Here is a 17102-nt window from a genome sequence, read left to right on the forward strand (position 1 = left end):
GATCTGCAAGACTCTACTAAACCCGCTCATGACTCGTGAGACCTATGTAACCTAGGCTCTGATACCAATCTATCACGACCCAAAACTAACCCCCTGTCGTGATGGCGCCTATCGTAGAACTAGGCAAGCCGACTCATTTCCAAAACAAAATGATATTTTCATTTCAAAGATAATTTCAAGGTAAAAACCTCCATTTAAAGAGTTCAAATCAAAGAAAAATAGAAGTGCGGAAAAGAAAAGACCGACATCGGGGTGTCACTAGTTATGAGCAGCTACTATAATTTGTCTAACAATATCAAGGATAACTTAGCTTGGAAAATAGCTAAATACAACTAAAGGAAGATAAGAGGGAGAAGAGCAGGGGCTGCGATCGCCAAATAATTACCTTACTATCTCAAAGAAAACCAGTAACCAGAACACTCAATAACCGCTACCATGTCGAGCTACACCTGAAACTGCACACAAGGTGCAGGGAGTAACGTGAGTCCGCCAACTCAATAAGTAACAACAATAAATAAAGTCTGAGCAGAAGTGACGAGCAATAAAGCATATAACGGTCATATCAGGAAATCTCAATAAAATATCACATGCTCTTAAAAAAATCAGGATTTAAATCACACATCTCGTTTAAACCCAGTTCCAATAAAAATCATTTTAAAGACATTTTTCCAATAGTTTTTCAAACAAAGGCTCAATGCAAAGGTGAGCAAAAATGATGAAATCATAAACAGCCGCTCGGGCAGACCTCACAGTCACTCGTGCCACTCGGGCATACCTTACAATCACTCTTGCCACTCGGGCATACCTCACAATCACTCTTGCCACTCGGGCATACCTCACAATCAGTCTTGCCTCCCAGTCACTCAGCACTCGACACTCAGCACTCGCACTCAGTAGGTACCTGCGCTCACTGGGGGTGTGTACAGACTCCAGAGGGGCTCCTTCAGCCCAAGCACTATAATTTGCACGGACAACTCACGTGCGATAATAATAAAGTATGCTGCAGGCGGGCAGCCCCGATCCACACTCATCCTCATAAATGAGGCCCTCGGCCTCACTCAGTCACAAGTATGCTGTAGGCGGGCAGCCCCGATCCACACTCAACCTCACAAATCAGACCCTCGGCCTCACTCAGTCACAAGTATGCTGCAGGCGGGCAGCCCCGATCCACACTCATCCTTACAAATCAGGCCCTCGGCCTCACTCAGTCATAAGTATGCTGCAGGCGGGCAGCCCCGATCCACACTCATCCTCACAAATCAGGCACTCGGCCTCACTCAGTCACAAATATCTCAAGCCACTCGGGCATTGCACTAAAACAAGGCCAAAATATTTATATGCATCAAAATAGAGTCATAAAACTGAGTTATGCGGTAAACAAGTATAAACATGACTGAGTATAGATTTTGAATCAAAAACAATGAGAGGATGGTAAGAAACAGCCCCTGAGGGTCCAAACAGCATTGGCGTAAGGCCCAAACATGGCATTCAACCCAATTTACATAAATTCTTTCTAAAACATATAAGTATCAAATGGTTTTAACAAAGTATGCAACTTTACAGTTTCCATGGGACGGACCAAGTCACAAATCCCCAACAGTGCACGCCCACACGCCCGTCATCTAGCATGTGTGTCACCTCAAAATAATAGAATGATACGAAATCCGGGGTTTCATACCCTCAGGACTAGATTTACAATCGTTACTTACCTCAACAATATGAACCCAACGTCGAGCAAGCTAATCAATACTCAGGAAATTTCCACTCCGTGCGTATCCACCTCTGAATGCCCTCTTGTCTCCTCAATTCAATGCCAACGATCCGAAACTGAAATTCATCCCTTAATGATAATATAACTATCTACTATACTAAGAAACTTCAATCTACAATATCAACATCCATTGGGACCAATATTAGTAACAAATCCCCATAGGTTCATTGTATTCATATATTTCATCGCCAAGATTACCATTCACCTTCTCTCTTATTTTCTCAAAAAGTACTATTCATGCCATGAACTAGAGTTTTATAATCCAATATTTTAACCATTAAAACTTGTAACAAATACTTCAAATACTTCTAGCTACTCATAATAAACGAGTTTGAAGCATTGGAATTACCTCTAGTAGATCAATCTTGAAAAATCACAACTTTGGTGATTTTCGTGTTCTTGAGGATTTGATGATGAAATCTTGTATTTGGATGTAAAAATGATGTTAGAACTCATGTATATTGAGTGATAATCAACCCAAAACATCATTAACAACTTACCTTGGTTGATTGGACTAGACTTGAGCTCAAAATCGCCCCTTCACTTCAAGAACCCTAACCCCCAAATAAACAAAATACCCTCTTTACCCGACCTTGTATTTATAGGCCCAGATTTTTGGGTTTCGGATACGGCCCTGGATGCTTCGCATCCCCACTTCACTCCTCTTTGAAGGTCGGATGCGGACCTGGACGCTATGGCAGCACTTCACTGCTAGCCTCTCTTTCGGACGCGGCCTCGGATGCTTCGCATCTGCAGGCTTCTCCGCCAGCCTTTGGTGATTTGGTCATAACCTCTTGTAGGAATGTCCAAATGATGAACGGTTTGAAGCGTTAGAAACTAAACTCAAAGATCTTTCATTTGATAGGTAATAAACCATATAACACTTCGTATAATGAGAGTTATTCTCAATAGAATTTAGGTCTTATGCGAACTCACTTGAAACTTTAGTCTTATGAAATTTCCAACTTCCAAACATCTCATTAACCATCCGAAATCGTCCCGAGCCCCTCGGGACCTTAACCAAATATACCAAAAAGTCCTAAAATATCATACGAACTTAGTCGCATCCTCAAATCACCTCAAACAACGCTAAAACTATGAATTACACCCCAATTCAAGCCTAATTCCTCTACGGACTCCCAAATAATATTCCGGACACGCTCCTAAGCCCAAAATCACCATACGGAGCTATTGGAATCATAAAAATTCAAATACGAGGTGATTGACATATAGGTCCATATCCGGTCCACTTTTCTAACTCAAAACTTTCAATTATGAGACTAAGTGTCTCGTTTAACTCCGAGTTCCTTCCGGACTCGAACCAACTAACCCGATATAACATAATATATTTGAATAACACAAAAAGAAGTAGGAATGGGGAAAACAGGGTTACAACTCTTGAAACGACCGGACGGCTCGTTACATCATGCCTTGCATCTCGTTATCAGTATTGTGAAGGTTTGCAATGAGATTTTTGTTAACATGAGGTTAATTGACGATTCTGTAATTGATTATGAACAACTATTAAGACCTGATTGACCCAAGATGGTGCCCCATTTATAGGGTCAGATGAGTGTGAGTTGATATTTCAGAAGCTCAAGATCACTTTCACAACGACACCCGTATTGGTATTGCTTACATGTTCGGGGTCTTATACTGTGTGTTGTGATGCGTTGCGTATTGGTCTCGGCGTGGTGTTGATGCAAGACGGTAGGGTGATTGCCTACGCATCCAGACAGTTTAAAGTACATGGGAAGAATTATCTGGTCCATGACCTTGAGTTAGAAGCTATTGTTCATGCCTTGAAGATTTTGGCGGCATTATTTGTACGGTGTCCATTGTGAGGTCTACACCAATCACCGGAGTTTACAATATCTGTTTAAATAGAAGGATCTTAATTGCAGCAGCAGAGATAGTTGAAGTTGCTTAAGGATTATGATATCACCATTATCTATCATCATGGGAAGGCCAATGTAGTGGCCGATGCCTTGAGTCGTAGGCAGAAAGTTTGGGGCAGCTTAGCATATTTACCGGTAGTAGAGAGGCCTTTAGCCTTGGATGTTTAGGCCTTGGCCAACCAGTTTATCAGATTGGATGTTTCCGAGCCGAGTCGAGTTTTGTCGTGTGTGGTTTCTCAGTCTTCTCTTTATGATCGTATTAGGGAGCGTCACTATGATGACCCCCATTTTCCTGTCCTTAAGGATACAGTTCAGCACGGTGATGCCAAGGAAGTCACTATTAGAGATGACAGTGTATTACGGATGTAGGGCAGGATACGTGTGCCTAATGTAGATGGTTTACGTGAATTGATTCTCTAGGAGGCTCATAGTTCGCGGTACTCCATTCATCCGGGTGCTGCAAAGATGTATCAGGACTTGAGACAACACTATTGGTGGAGGTGGATGAAGAAAGACATAGTGGAGTATGTAGCTCGTTGTCTAAATTGTCAACAGGTGAAGTATGAGCTTCAACGACCGGGTGGATTGCTTCAGAAGTTGGAAATTCCAGAATAAAAATGGGAGCGGATCACTATGGATTTCGTTGTTGGGTTCTCACGGACTCAGAGGAAGTTCGATGCAGTTTGGGTAATTGTGGATAGATTGACCAAGTCAGCTCATTTCATTCCTGTGATGACTACCTACTCTTCCGAGTAGTTGGCTCGAATCTATATTTGCGAGATTGTCAGAATTCACGGCGTACCTGTATCTATCATCTCTGACCGGGTTATGCAGTTTACATCACAGTTCTAGAGGGCAGTACAACGTGAGTTGGGTACTCGGGTAGAGTTGAGTACAATATTTCACCCTCATGCGGACGGGCAGTCTGAACGCACTATTCAGATACTAGAGGATATGCTTCGTGCGTGTGTGATAGAGTTTTGGGGTGCTTGTGATCAATTCTTTCCACTTGTGGAGTTTGCTTACAACAACAGTTACCAGTGAAGCATTCAGATGGCTCCATATGAGGCTTTGTATGGTAGGAGGTGCCGGCCTCCAGTGGGTTGGTTCGAACCGGGCGAGGCTTAACTATTGGGTATAGACTTAGTTCAGGATGCCTTGGAAAAGGCTAAGTTGATTCAGGATCGACTTCGTATAACCCAATCTAGATAGAAAAGTTATACGGATCGGAAGGTTCGTGATGATGCATTCATGGTTGGTGAGCGGGTATTGCTCTGGGTTTCGCTTATGAAGGGTGTGATGAGGTTCGGGAAGAAGGGCAAGTTGATCCCTAGGTATATTGGACCTTTTGAGATTCTTGAGAGAGTTGGAGAGGTGACTTACAAACTTGCACTACCACCTAGTCTCTCTGCGGTTCATCTGGTATTCCATGTTTCCATGCTTCGAAAATATCACGGCGATCCATCTCATGTGTTAGACTTCAGTTCAGTTCAATTGGACAATGATCTGTCTTATGTTGAGGAACCAATGGCTATTTTAGATAGGCAGGTTCGAAAGCTGAGGTCAAAGAACATTGCTTCCGTGAAAGTTTAGTGGAGGGGTCATCCGGTCGAGAAGGTGACTTGGGAGACCGAGCATGATATGCGCAGCTATTATCCACACTTATTCACCAGCTCAGGTACTTTTCTAACTCCGTTCGAGGACGAACATTTGTTTTAGAGGTGGAGAATGTGATGACCCAAAATGTCATCTTTAAATTTAATAATTAATTATGTGTTCTAAGACCTCGAAAATCACAATTTATCATTCCTCGACTTGCGTGCACAGTCCGTAAAATTTTTCGGAAAGTTTTAATGTGAAAATGGATTAAAATGTGAATTAGAGCTTTAAAACTCAATTGAGTTGACTTTGGTCAATATTTTGAGCAAACAGACTCGGATTAATATTTTGATAGTTCCGGTAGGTCCGTATCGTAATTTGGGACTTGGGCGTATGCCCGGAATTAAATTTTGAATTCCCTAGCCCGAGGTATAAAATTTTGATGAAAATTAAAAGTTTAAGTTCAAATATTGATCGGATGTCGAATTGTATGCAAAGCACCCCGGAATAGAATTTTGATGATTACAACAGCTCTGTATAGTGATTTTGGACTTAGGAGTATAATCGAAATTTTATTTGGAAGTCCGTAGTGAAATTAGGCTTGAAAATGGCTAAAATAGGAATTTAAGTTTGGAAGTTTGATCGGGGAGTTGACTTTTTGATATCGGGGTCGGAATCTAGTTCTGAAAATTTTCACAGCTCCGTTATGTCATTTATGACTTGTGTGCAAAATTTGAGGTCAATCGGACTTGATTTGATAGGTTTCGACATCGAATGTAGAAGTTGAAAATGCTTAAGTTTCATTAAGCTTGAATTGGGGTGTGAATTGTGATTTTAGTGTTGTTTGATGTGATTTGAGGTTTCAAATAAGTTCGTATGATGTTTTAGGACTTGTTGGTGTATTGGGTTGAGGTCCCGAGGGCCTCAGTGAGTTTCGGATGGTTAACGGATCAAAAGTGGGACTTAGCTGCTGCAATATTTCTGCTGGAAATACTGTCAAAATCGGACTCACTGATAAATCGGGCTCCTTGACAAATCGGGCTCCCTGACAAATCGAGCTCCCTAACAAATCGGACTCCCTGACAATCGGGCTCCCTGACAAATCGGGCTCACTGACAAATCGGGCTCACTGACAATCGAGCTCCCTGACAAATCGGGCTCCCTGACAAATCGAGCTCCGTGACAATTCGGGCTCCGTGACAATCGGGCTCCTTGACAAATCGGGCTCCTTGGCAAATCGAGCTTCCTGACCGATCTGTAAGTTATAATTTGCCATTTTTGACGAATTGGAGCTTGAGGAGAGGCGATTTTGATATATTTTTAAGGAAAAATATTGGGGTAAGTGATTCTAAATCGGATTTGGTCAATATATACAAATATATCATAGTTTTTATCATTTAATAAGTGTTTTGAGATTAAAATTTGGGAAAAATTTAGAAATCTCATAGAAACGAATTTTTGAGATTTCGGTGTCGACCCGGAGTCGGATTTGAGTGAAACTGGTATGGTTGGACTCGTAATTGAATGGGTTATTAGATTTTATAAGTTTTTCCGGATTTCGAGACGTGAGTCCCACGAGCAATTTTTGAGCTAAATTCGGATTTTATTGAAAAGTGTAATAATTTCTTATGAAATTGATTCCTATAATTTTTGTTGACTGTATCGAATTAATTATGACTAGATACGAGTCGATCAGAGTCGGAAAATCGAGAAAAAAATCATAATACTTGGTTAAATTGGAGCAAGTCGAGGTAAGTGACTTTTTTTTTCCAAACCAAAAACCAAAATAGAAGTTGCATGAAGTCACTAGCTATTAAAAAAGATAGAAAAGTTAAAAACTAATTAACTAACTATTACAACAAGATAAGTTGAATGCTTCATTCTCCTATTAGTGTATGTGAATCCAATTGTCATTGACAAATACCAAGCAGCACCTATCAAGCTCTCACCAGGCGTCAGGGTATATTGTCCATAGTCTAAAATGAATTCCAAACATCTCCACAGCAGAGTTGAAGTCCGCATCGTCCTCCAAGTGTCGCTACTATATGATCTCCATATGCAGTAGATTGATTTTGTTCAAGTATTAATCATGTGCTCACTCATCAAGATTTATGTGTAGAAGAGGAGCCTGGCTTTAGGCAGGCTTTGCAAGGCAAAAGCCAGGCTTGAGGCAGGCTTTACAGGCCAAAGGCCAGGCGTGAGCTGGCTTTCGGTAGGCTTTACAAGGCAAAGACCAGGGGTGAGCTGGCTTTAGCCAGGCTTTACAAGGCAAAGGCCAGGCATGAGCTGGCTTTAGCCAGGCTTTACAAGGCAAAAGCCAGGCATGAGCTGGCTTTAGGCTGACTTTACAAGGCAAAAGCCAGGAATAATCTGGCTTTAAGAAGACTTTGCAAGGCAAAGGCCAGCCTGTGCCTTTTTGTGATCTTGTAAGCACAGATCCTTCCCTACTAGAACCTTTAATGCAGACATCATTCAAAACATTGCTAAACCATCCCCCACTTGTCTAACCTTGTGTGAGAAAAATTTTCCCTAGGATTGGTATTGATGTGATTATTAAAATGTATTGAAAGTCGTGTACACGAGGTAATGAGTGTGTACACGAGATAAATGTGAAAGATTATATTTTTAAATTATGTAGATCACTGCTGCGCATTTATTAAATTATTTTATCTTGTTGTATTCTTCATCATTAATTTGAGATATATACTTTAAATTTGTTTGACCTTTTCCTGTCAATTGTTTTACCTGTTTAGTTGAAACTTGGTTTCTTTTATTCTGTGCATTATTTGAAGGTTGATTTTCTTAAATTAAATATTATTTATATAAAGTATTTGACTTTTTTAAATTTGATATTGAATCAACGTATTAAAGATTTTGAAATATTATTTTCCTAAATTATTTATACATGAATATTTTTGTAAGATTTTCGTACTCATTGTGATGGAGCCGTGAGCTCTTTATTGTGGAAAAATATTATTGATGATTTATTTTGGCATGAGCCGTGAGCTCTTTATTGTGGAAAAATATTGTTGTTGAATTATTTTGGCAAGTTAAATTATTTGAGCACTTGAGGTGCAAATTGTGATATATTGTGATATTGATACGCATGCGGTGGTATAAGGTCTGGGTATTGAAATGCATGCGGTGAGATAAGGGTGGCTTGATACGCGTGGCTAGTAGGGAAAACTACTAGAAGTCATGCGGTGTGATAAGGAAGGCTAAAACGCGGGATGTTATTTCAGGAAAAATATTTTCTTTAAAATAAATTGTGAAGGCTTCTGCGGTGAGATAAGAAAATGAGATATTGTGAATTTATTTATGATTTGGGACTACGGGGCGGTACCTCGGGAGTGCCCTTGCTGATATTGATTTATGGCCGTTGTTGCCTTTGATTATCTGTTGTGATTTTTCTTGAAGTTGAAAGGAAATTTTGTTTTGTTTCCACGAGATATTATTTGCCATTATTTGGTGTAATTAAATGGTCATATGCTACTTGATTCAATTCCATTGTCATTTTATTTTATTATATTGTGAAACATTTTACCATGCCATTTATTATTTTCCAGCAGAGCCTGACCTGACCTCGTCACTACTCTACCGAGGTTAGACTTAGCACTTATTGGGTACCGCTATGGTGTACTCATACTACGCTTCTGCACATCTTTTTGTGCAGATCCAGGTATATGAGGAGACTTCGAGGTATATCTGCCAGCGTTCGCAGACTCCGGAGTCCCCTTCTATCATTATTATGTTGCTTCCTTATTTTTCTTTAGACCTTGATATAGAGACATTGGAGATAAAATTCTTAGAATCTTATGACTTATTTCTACCGGATTTTGGGAGTTGAAATTGTTTGAATTGTAGTTTATTTATTTCAAATATTTATTATTATTCCGCATTAATAGGCTTACCTAGTCTTAGAGACTAGGTGCCATCACGACATCCTACGGAGAGAATTTGGGGTCGTGACAATATGATCAATTTCATGCCTTTCCTTTTTCGTTTCTTTTTCTTTCTATGCATACACAAATACAAATCTTTTTCTTTCTTTCTACGAGAAAAAAAAAATCAGAACATGATAATGGAAGAAAAATGCAAGAAAGAGAGGTGATCATGCTACATGCGAGCTCTTGGACTTTATCTGCTTGAAGGTGGTAGCTGCTATTTCATTTAATACAAAGAAAGAAATTGAAGAGAAAATAGAGAACCAGACCAATTAGTGAGGCAGCACGAAAGGTGAAATACTTGTTTCCCATCGACAAATTTTTCTTTTTTTAAATCAATCCCTAGAAACTAGATATTTTACTTAATGGATATGCCGTTTGTTAGTAAATTGATGTCCTTTTAATTAATTAAGTTTTGTTTCATGATATTGGGCAAACAATGCATATATTTATCCATTGTTGCCTCACATTTTCGTATTTTTAATCATCTCTTGAGTATTAATTATATTACTTTATGCTTAATATTATATTTTAATTGTGTAGGAATGAAGCGGTATGAAGATGAAGAAATTTGGAGAAAAATTAAATAAAACGCGGAAGAAAAATAAACTAAAATAAAAAAGGAAAAAAATGGGGGGACACCATTTGGGCTGTCCCCAAGTCGAAGACAAGAAAAGAGTTACAATTCAAATAAACAAAAACGTAGGCAAACGTTATTGGACTCAGGGCGAGTGCGAGGCGCTGCCCTGGATGCTAGGTGACGTGATTTTTTCAATTTCGTTCGAGACAAGGTTATTTCGGTTCTACACGGTCTCAATTCGTATAAAAAGGGTCCTAAACCTAATTTGGGGGAGAGCTAACATACTTTGAAGGAGAATTCACGTGGGGAATACACACCACGTTTGGAGGAGACTTTTAATTAGTTTTTCTTTTCTTCTCTTCCTTTAATCTTATAGTTTATTAGTTCTTGAGTTGTTGGGTGCTACATGAACGTTGTAGTTTGAAGTTTAAATTGTTCTTATTATTTTATCATGTTGGTTTATTTATTCAATTTTGTGCTTAATTATTTGATTGCTTGATCACCAATTGAATACTATCTTCGAATCTAGGATTGAACTCGGGAGAGGGAGTTCTAGATTGCATATAAAATTGAATAGAGTATGATCTTAAATCTGAGTGGGGGACGAATTTGCAGTTAAGATATGAATATACCTAATTGCTTTGCTTGGTTACTATACATGAATTATTAATAAGTTCTTGTTAATTCTAATTCCATAGGAATATAGGCGTTAGATTAGCTTGAATAGGCGAGTAGTACTTCGGGAGAAGGCTACGAGCAATATTAACCGTATCAACCGATAAACCAGATAAATTAATTAGACGATTTAAGTGAAAAACTCAACGGGATTGTTAGCTAACCCATAGTTCTAGAATATTTTCTCCCATTGAATTCATCTCTAAGATTGCAGACTTGTTTCCTTTAATTTCATAGTTTACTATTCTAGATTAGTTTTAGTTTAGTATTCATACTTTAGAAAATTGCTTGAGTAGATTAACTGTCTTAGTTTAATTTAGTTGATAGTTAATCACAAGTCCATGTGTGTACGATATCTGGACTTACAATCCTATATTACTTGTCGACCACGTATACTTGCGTGTGTGTTTGGGAGCAACAAATTTTTGGCGCTGTTGCCGGGGACTTAGAATTAACTATTCTACTAGATTAGATTTTTACTTTTTATCTATTTTAGTTTTTAATTTTAGTTTAGTGTAGTTAGTAATACATTTTTTTACATGACATCTTTGAACGAAAAGTAGCGGGATAGTAAGTATTCTTGTTTTTGTGATCCTTGTCCATATTGTAAAGGACCCCACGTATGGCAATATTGTAAAAATATTTCCAGGATCGAGTTGTGTGCACCATCTCAATCTTGTACTATTTGTAGTGGTAATTGGAATAATTGCCCTAAGTGTTGTTTTCCTACTCCAATCCCTTCTTATGTTGATTCTAATAATTCTTGTGAGTTTGACAGGAGTAACGGATTTGTTGATGTGGAACATGATGTTCGCATTCTTGATATGCATAGGAAATTATTAGTGGAATATGGAGGTTTTCGTGAGAAAATGACAAATGGGATACAATACTTTATAGAAGGAAGAGCTAAACTCGGACAAGAGATCGACCAATTTGGCAGTTCTGTTCGCGACTTAGAGGATCAATTAAGTGCAAAGGTTGTTGCGTCTAACGCACAACAATTTAGTGATGACTTGTGTGAAGCTGAAAAAGATTTTATAGACAAAATTGAGTATCTAAAACGAGAATACCAGTCATTAGACCATGTTCTTGTGGAAGATGTTGAGGTTGAGAAAGTATATTTAATTGAGGATGTAAAAAATAATGCGTTTTGGAGTTGGGGCGTTGTAACGACCCGGACGGTCGTTTTGAGTATTATAATCCCGTTTTTCCATTTACTACTCAATTTATGCTTTACAGTTATTTTATAACTTACCAGATTAGTTGGTTCAAGACCGGAAAGAATTCAGAGTGAAACGCGATACTTAGTTTCATAATTGAAAATTTAAGTAAGAAAAGTTGACCGGATGTGGACTTATGTGTAAACGACCCCGGATTTAAATTTTGATAATTTCAATAGCTACGTATGGTGATTTTGGACTTAGGAGCATGTTCGGAAAATTATTTGGAGGTTCGTAGTGGAATTAGGCTTAAACTGGCAAAAGTCAAACTTTTGAGAAGTTTGACTTAGGGGTTGATTTTTTGATGTCGGGGTCGAAATCCGATTCTGAAAATTTTAATATGTCCGTTATGTCATTTATGACTTGTGTGCAGAATTTGAGGTCAATCGGACGTGATTTGATAGGTTTCAGCGTTGTTTGTGAAAACTTGAAATTTCAAAGTTCATTAGGCTTGAATTGGGGTATGATTCGTGGTTTTAGCATTGTTGGATGTGATTTGAAGACTCGACTAAGTTCGTATGATGTTTTAGGACTTGTTGGTATATTTGGTTGAGGTCCCGAGGGGATCAGGCGTGTTTCAGATGGTATTCAGATTATTTGCCTTCATTTTGGCACTGCTGGTAGCTGCTGTTTGCTGGTGTTTCAAACCTTCTTCGCGATCGCGAAGATTGGGACGCGATCGCGTAGGCTTAGTTGGGCAGTAGAGGTTTTGTTCTATGCGATCGCGTGGGGATATCCGCGATCGCGTAGGGTGAATTGGGGACTGCTGAGTTTTGTTCTATGCGATCGCGTGAAGAGGGATGCGATCGCGTAGCTCTGGGAATTTGTGACTCGCGAACACATGAAGAAGGTCGCGTTCGTGTAGAGTAAGTGGAGCGGAAATAGAAGTCACGCATTTTGTGCTTCGTGATCGCATGGACGAGTCCGCGATCGCGTAGGTCTGTGAAGTTGTGCATCGCGATCGCGTGGTCAGGTCCGCGATCGCGTAGAGTTGATTTGGGAAGTGGAAAAAGTGTGCTTCGCAATCGCGTGTGAATGTTCGCGATCGCGTAGAGCAAATGACTGGGCAATGAGTTTAAGTTCTGAAAATGGGACTTCGTCCCATTTTCCAATTTTTGACTGATTGGAGCTGAGGAAGAGGCTATTTTCGGGAATTTTTCAAAGAAAACAATGGGGTAAGTGTTCGTAACTCAATATTGGTTAAATTACCCAAATCCATGGTTGTTTTTATCATTTAATTGGTGAATTAAGTTGAAAAAGTTTGAAAACCCTCTTGGATAAATTTGAGGATTTGAGGGCCGAATTGTTATCGGAATTTAGTAATTTTGGTATAGTTAGACTCGTGGTTGCACGAGCATTCATATTTTGTAACTTTCGCCGGATTCTGAGACGTGTTCCCCACGGACGATTTTTGAGCTAATTTTTGGAGTTTTATGGAAAATTAGTATTTTCTTATGGAATTAATTCCAATAAATTTTATTGACTGAATCGAATTATTTGTGGCTAGATTCGAGGCGTTTGGAGACCAATTCACGAGGAAAAGACATTGTAGAGTAAAGAATTTCACGGTTTGAGGTAAGTAACAGTTATAAATCTGGTCCTAAGGGTATGAAACCCCGGATTTTGTGTCATGTGATTATTTTGGAGGTGACGCACATGCTAGGTGATGGGCGTGTGGGCGTGCACCGAGGGGATTGTGATTTGGTCCGTCCCGTAGAAACTGTAAAGTTGAATAACTTGTTGTTAGCTATGTGTTGTGGAAATTAGACTGTAAGTCATAATAGAAACCATGTTTAGGCTATATGTTGGTACTGTTGGGACCCATAGAGGTCGTGTACATGTTGAACTATCTGCTTAATTGTTGTTTTGTACTCAGTCATAGTTTACTTGTTTATTTTATCCTAGTCTCTATTGTTCATTATTGATGCATCATATCATTGTTGTTTGGGCTGATTTCATGATTGTTGAGAGCCTGAGAAACCGGAGAGATTTATGACCGAGCGAGGCCGAGGGCCTGATTGGGAGATATTATACTATAGCACGTGAGTTGTCTGTGCGACACATAAGTTGTCCGTGCGGATCCAGATATTGATACTATAGCACATGAGTTGTCCGTGTGGATTATAGCGCTTGGGCTGTAGGAGCCCCTCCGGAGTCTGTACACCCCCAGTGAGCGCGGGTACTCATTGAGTGTGAGTGCTGAGGGCTGGGAGCCCAGTGAGTGATTGTTGCCCTGAGAGGCTGTACTTGCTTTTCATTTGTTGTTGCCTTTAGTTGCTATCTGTCATTGTTGTGAAATTCTCTGAAAGATTTTATATTTCTATTACATGAATTTGAACTATGTAAAACTGATTTGACTCAAGCTTATGGAATTGAAAGTATGTCTACTCTCTGCTGGAATTACTAAAAAAGGAATTATAACTGTGTAGCTCGTCACTATCTTCAGTTCCTTATTTATTATTGTTACTTGCTGAGTTGGTTGTACTCATACTACACCCTGCACTTCGTGTGCAGATCCAGGTGTTCCCGGACATAGTGGGTGTTGATCCTTTCGCGCAGTTGATTTTCTGGAGATTCTGTGGTAGCTGTCGTATTTCATATACCTTGTCTCTCCTTCCCTATCTCCTTGTTTATTGTATTTGGTCTTAACTATTATAGACCGTATTTTCTCGACTTGTATTCATAATAGATGATCATGTACTCACTGACTCCAGGTTTTGGGACTATTTATATTTGTACTTGTGAGATTTCTTCCACTGAATTTAATCATCCTGTTTTTGAATTTATAAGAAATTGTGGTTTACTGAGATTGTCGGCTTACCTAATATCGAGATAGGTGCCATCACGACAGGCTAGGATTTTGGGTCGTGACAAGTTGGTATCAGAGCCTTAGGTGACATAGGTCTCACGAGTCATGAGAAGGTTTAGTAGAGTCTTGCGGATCGGTAGGGAGACATTTGTACTTATTTGCGAGAGGCTGTAGGACCCATAGGAAAATTTCACTTTCTTATATTCTATCGTGCAAATTTGCTGATTCCGAAAACTAAATTTTTGTTATTCTATTCTCTCATAGATGGTGAGGACATGTACTACCGGATCAGACGGCCATCCACCAGTGCCACCAGTAATGGCCGTGAGAGGCCAGGGCTGTGGTAGAGGCCGGGACCGAGGTAGAGGTCGAGGTATAGCTCATGCAGCAGTTAAAGCAACAACTATAGTACCACTAGTTGCTCCAGCTTAGGAGCAGATTCCGGATACAGTTGAGCCGGCGGGACCAACTCAGGCACCAGCTACACCTATTGTGATTCCAGGCCTTTAGGAGGCTCTAGCCCATATATTGACAGTTTGTACTGATCTTGCTCCGGTGGTTTCGGCTCAGGCTGCACCTTCCACTTCTCAGGCCGAAGGAGGTACTCATACCCCTGTTGCCCGTACTCCAGACCAGGTAGTACAAGGACTTCAGATACCGGGGGCACTACCGGCCCAGCCGGCGGCAGCTACTCAAGCCCCGGTAGTTCATGTTATGGAAGAGGATGAGCAGAGAAGACTTGATAGATTTGAGAGGCTTCGACCTCCACCATTCAGCAGTACTGAGTCAGAGGATGCTCAGGACTTTCTTCATAGGTGTCAACGGATGCTTCAGACATCGGGTATTCTGCAGACCAGTGAGGTCTCGTTCACTACTTTTCAATTTTCTGGGACTGCCTTCAGATGGTGGGAGGCTTACGAGAGGCGTAGGCTGGTCGGTGCAGCACCCTTTACCTGGAAGCAGTTCTCCGGTCTATTCCTGAAGAAGTTTGTACCTCAGTCTCGCAGAGAGGAGTTGCGCAGGCAGTTCGAGCAGCTTTGTCAGGGTGATATGTCCGTGACGTAGTATGAAATGCAATTTTTAGAGTTGGCTCATCATGCTATCTGGTTGATTCCCACAGACAGAGAAAGTATCAGGAGGTTCATAGATGGCCTTACTTTTCAGCTATGATTACTCATGACTAGAGAGAGAGTGTCTGGTGACACTTTTGTCGAGATAGTCGACATCGCTCGTCAAATTAAGATGGTTTGCAGTCAGGAGCGGGTTGAGAGGGAGGCTAAGAGGCCTCGTGGTTCAGCTGATTTCAACGGTGTTCCTTCAGGGGGGCATTTTTACCGCGGTAGGGGTCGTTCTTTTAGACACGCTCAGGCGACTCGTCTAGCTCATCGTGGTGAATCAGCTAGCCACGGTTCTTACTGTGCTCACTCAGGCCAGTCTTCATTCAGTGCACTACCATCACAGAGTTCTCATCATGCCTCATCTGCTCAGGCCTCTACAATTAATTCCTCGGGTTATCAGGAGCAACAGGTTTTCAAAGAAACATGTTATGACCGGCAGATTAAAAAGATGGAAAGTTGTAAGTTGGGTGGCAGATTAAAAAAATTGAAAGTTGGGCGGCTGAAATTTACAAGTCACAAAAAAACATGTTTTGACGGATGGAAATTTGCACTGCAAATTTCAAAGAATAAACCATTCTGATTGGTCCAATGATAGGCAAGTTTTTCTATAAATAGCAGGCTCCATTTATCTTTGGAAACACACCAAAACAAAGAGAAACAATAGAAGTTAGAGAGAGTAATCCACAGATTGTAGTCTGTGAGATAAATAGTGAGTGTCAGTAATATTGTAGTGAGCTATTTTAAATAAAGAGTGTTATTTCTTTCAAAATTGTAGTAGTCTCTTGACACTACTAAATTGTAATATTATAGTGGTAATATTGCTCCGCTCGGGTATTGTATTTACCTCGTTAAAAGAGTTGGTGTCGTTGTTACTCTCTTGTCTTATTATTATTTTCTGTGAATATTATTTTTGGGCGGGATTATTATTTTTCCCAACATATTTAGTTCTGAGGTAAAATGCTTATGTTACATCTCAACTAGAATTTAGTTCTGGTTCAAGAAGTAATGTAACGACTCGGCCGGTCGTTTCAAGAGTTATATCCCCGTTTTCCCCATTTCTGCTTCCTTTTGTGCTTTTCAGCTATATTATGATACGTCGGGTTAGTTGGTTCGGGTCCGGAGGTGATTTCGAAGTGGATTGAGACCGGACGTCAACTATGAGTGAACAACTATGTGGTTTCTAAAGTAGAAGCTTAAGTTGAAAAAGTCAATCGGACGTTGACTTATGTGTGAACGACCTCAGATTAGAATTTTGATGGTTCTTTTAGCTCTGTTAGGTGATTTTGGACTTAGTAGCGCGTCCATAATGTGATCTGGAGGTCCGTGGTAGAATTAGGCCTGAATTAGCGAAAGCTAGAATTTTGGCGATTTTGGCCGGCAGTGGAAATTTTGATATCGGTGTTGGATTAGATTTCCTAAAGTTAGAGTAGGTTCGTGGTGTCATTTCAGACATGTGTACAAAATTTGAGGTCATTCGGACGTGATTTG

This window comes from Nicotiana tomentosiformis, chromosome 6, assembly GCF_000390325.3.
Source record: "Nicotiana tomentosiformis chromosome 6, ASM39032v3, whole genome shotgun sequence".
NCBI classification, from domain to species: domain Eukaryota; kingdom Viridiplantae; phylum Streptophyta; class Magnoliopsida; order Solanales; family Solanaceae; genus Nicotiana; species Nicotiana tomentosiformis.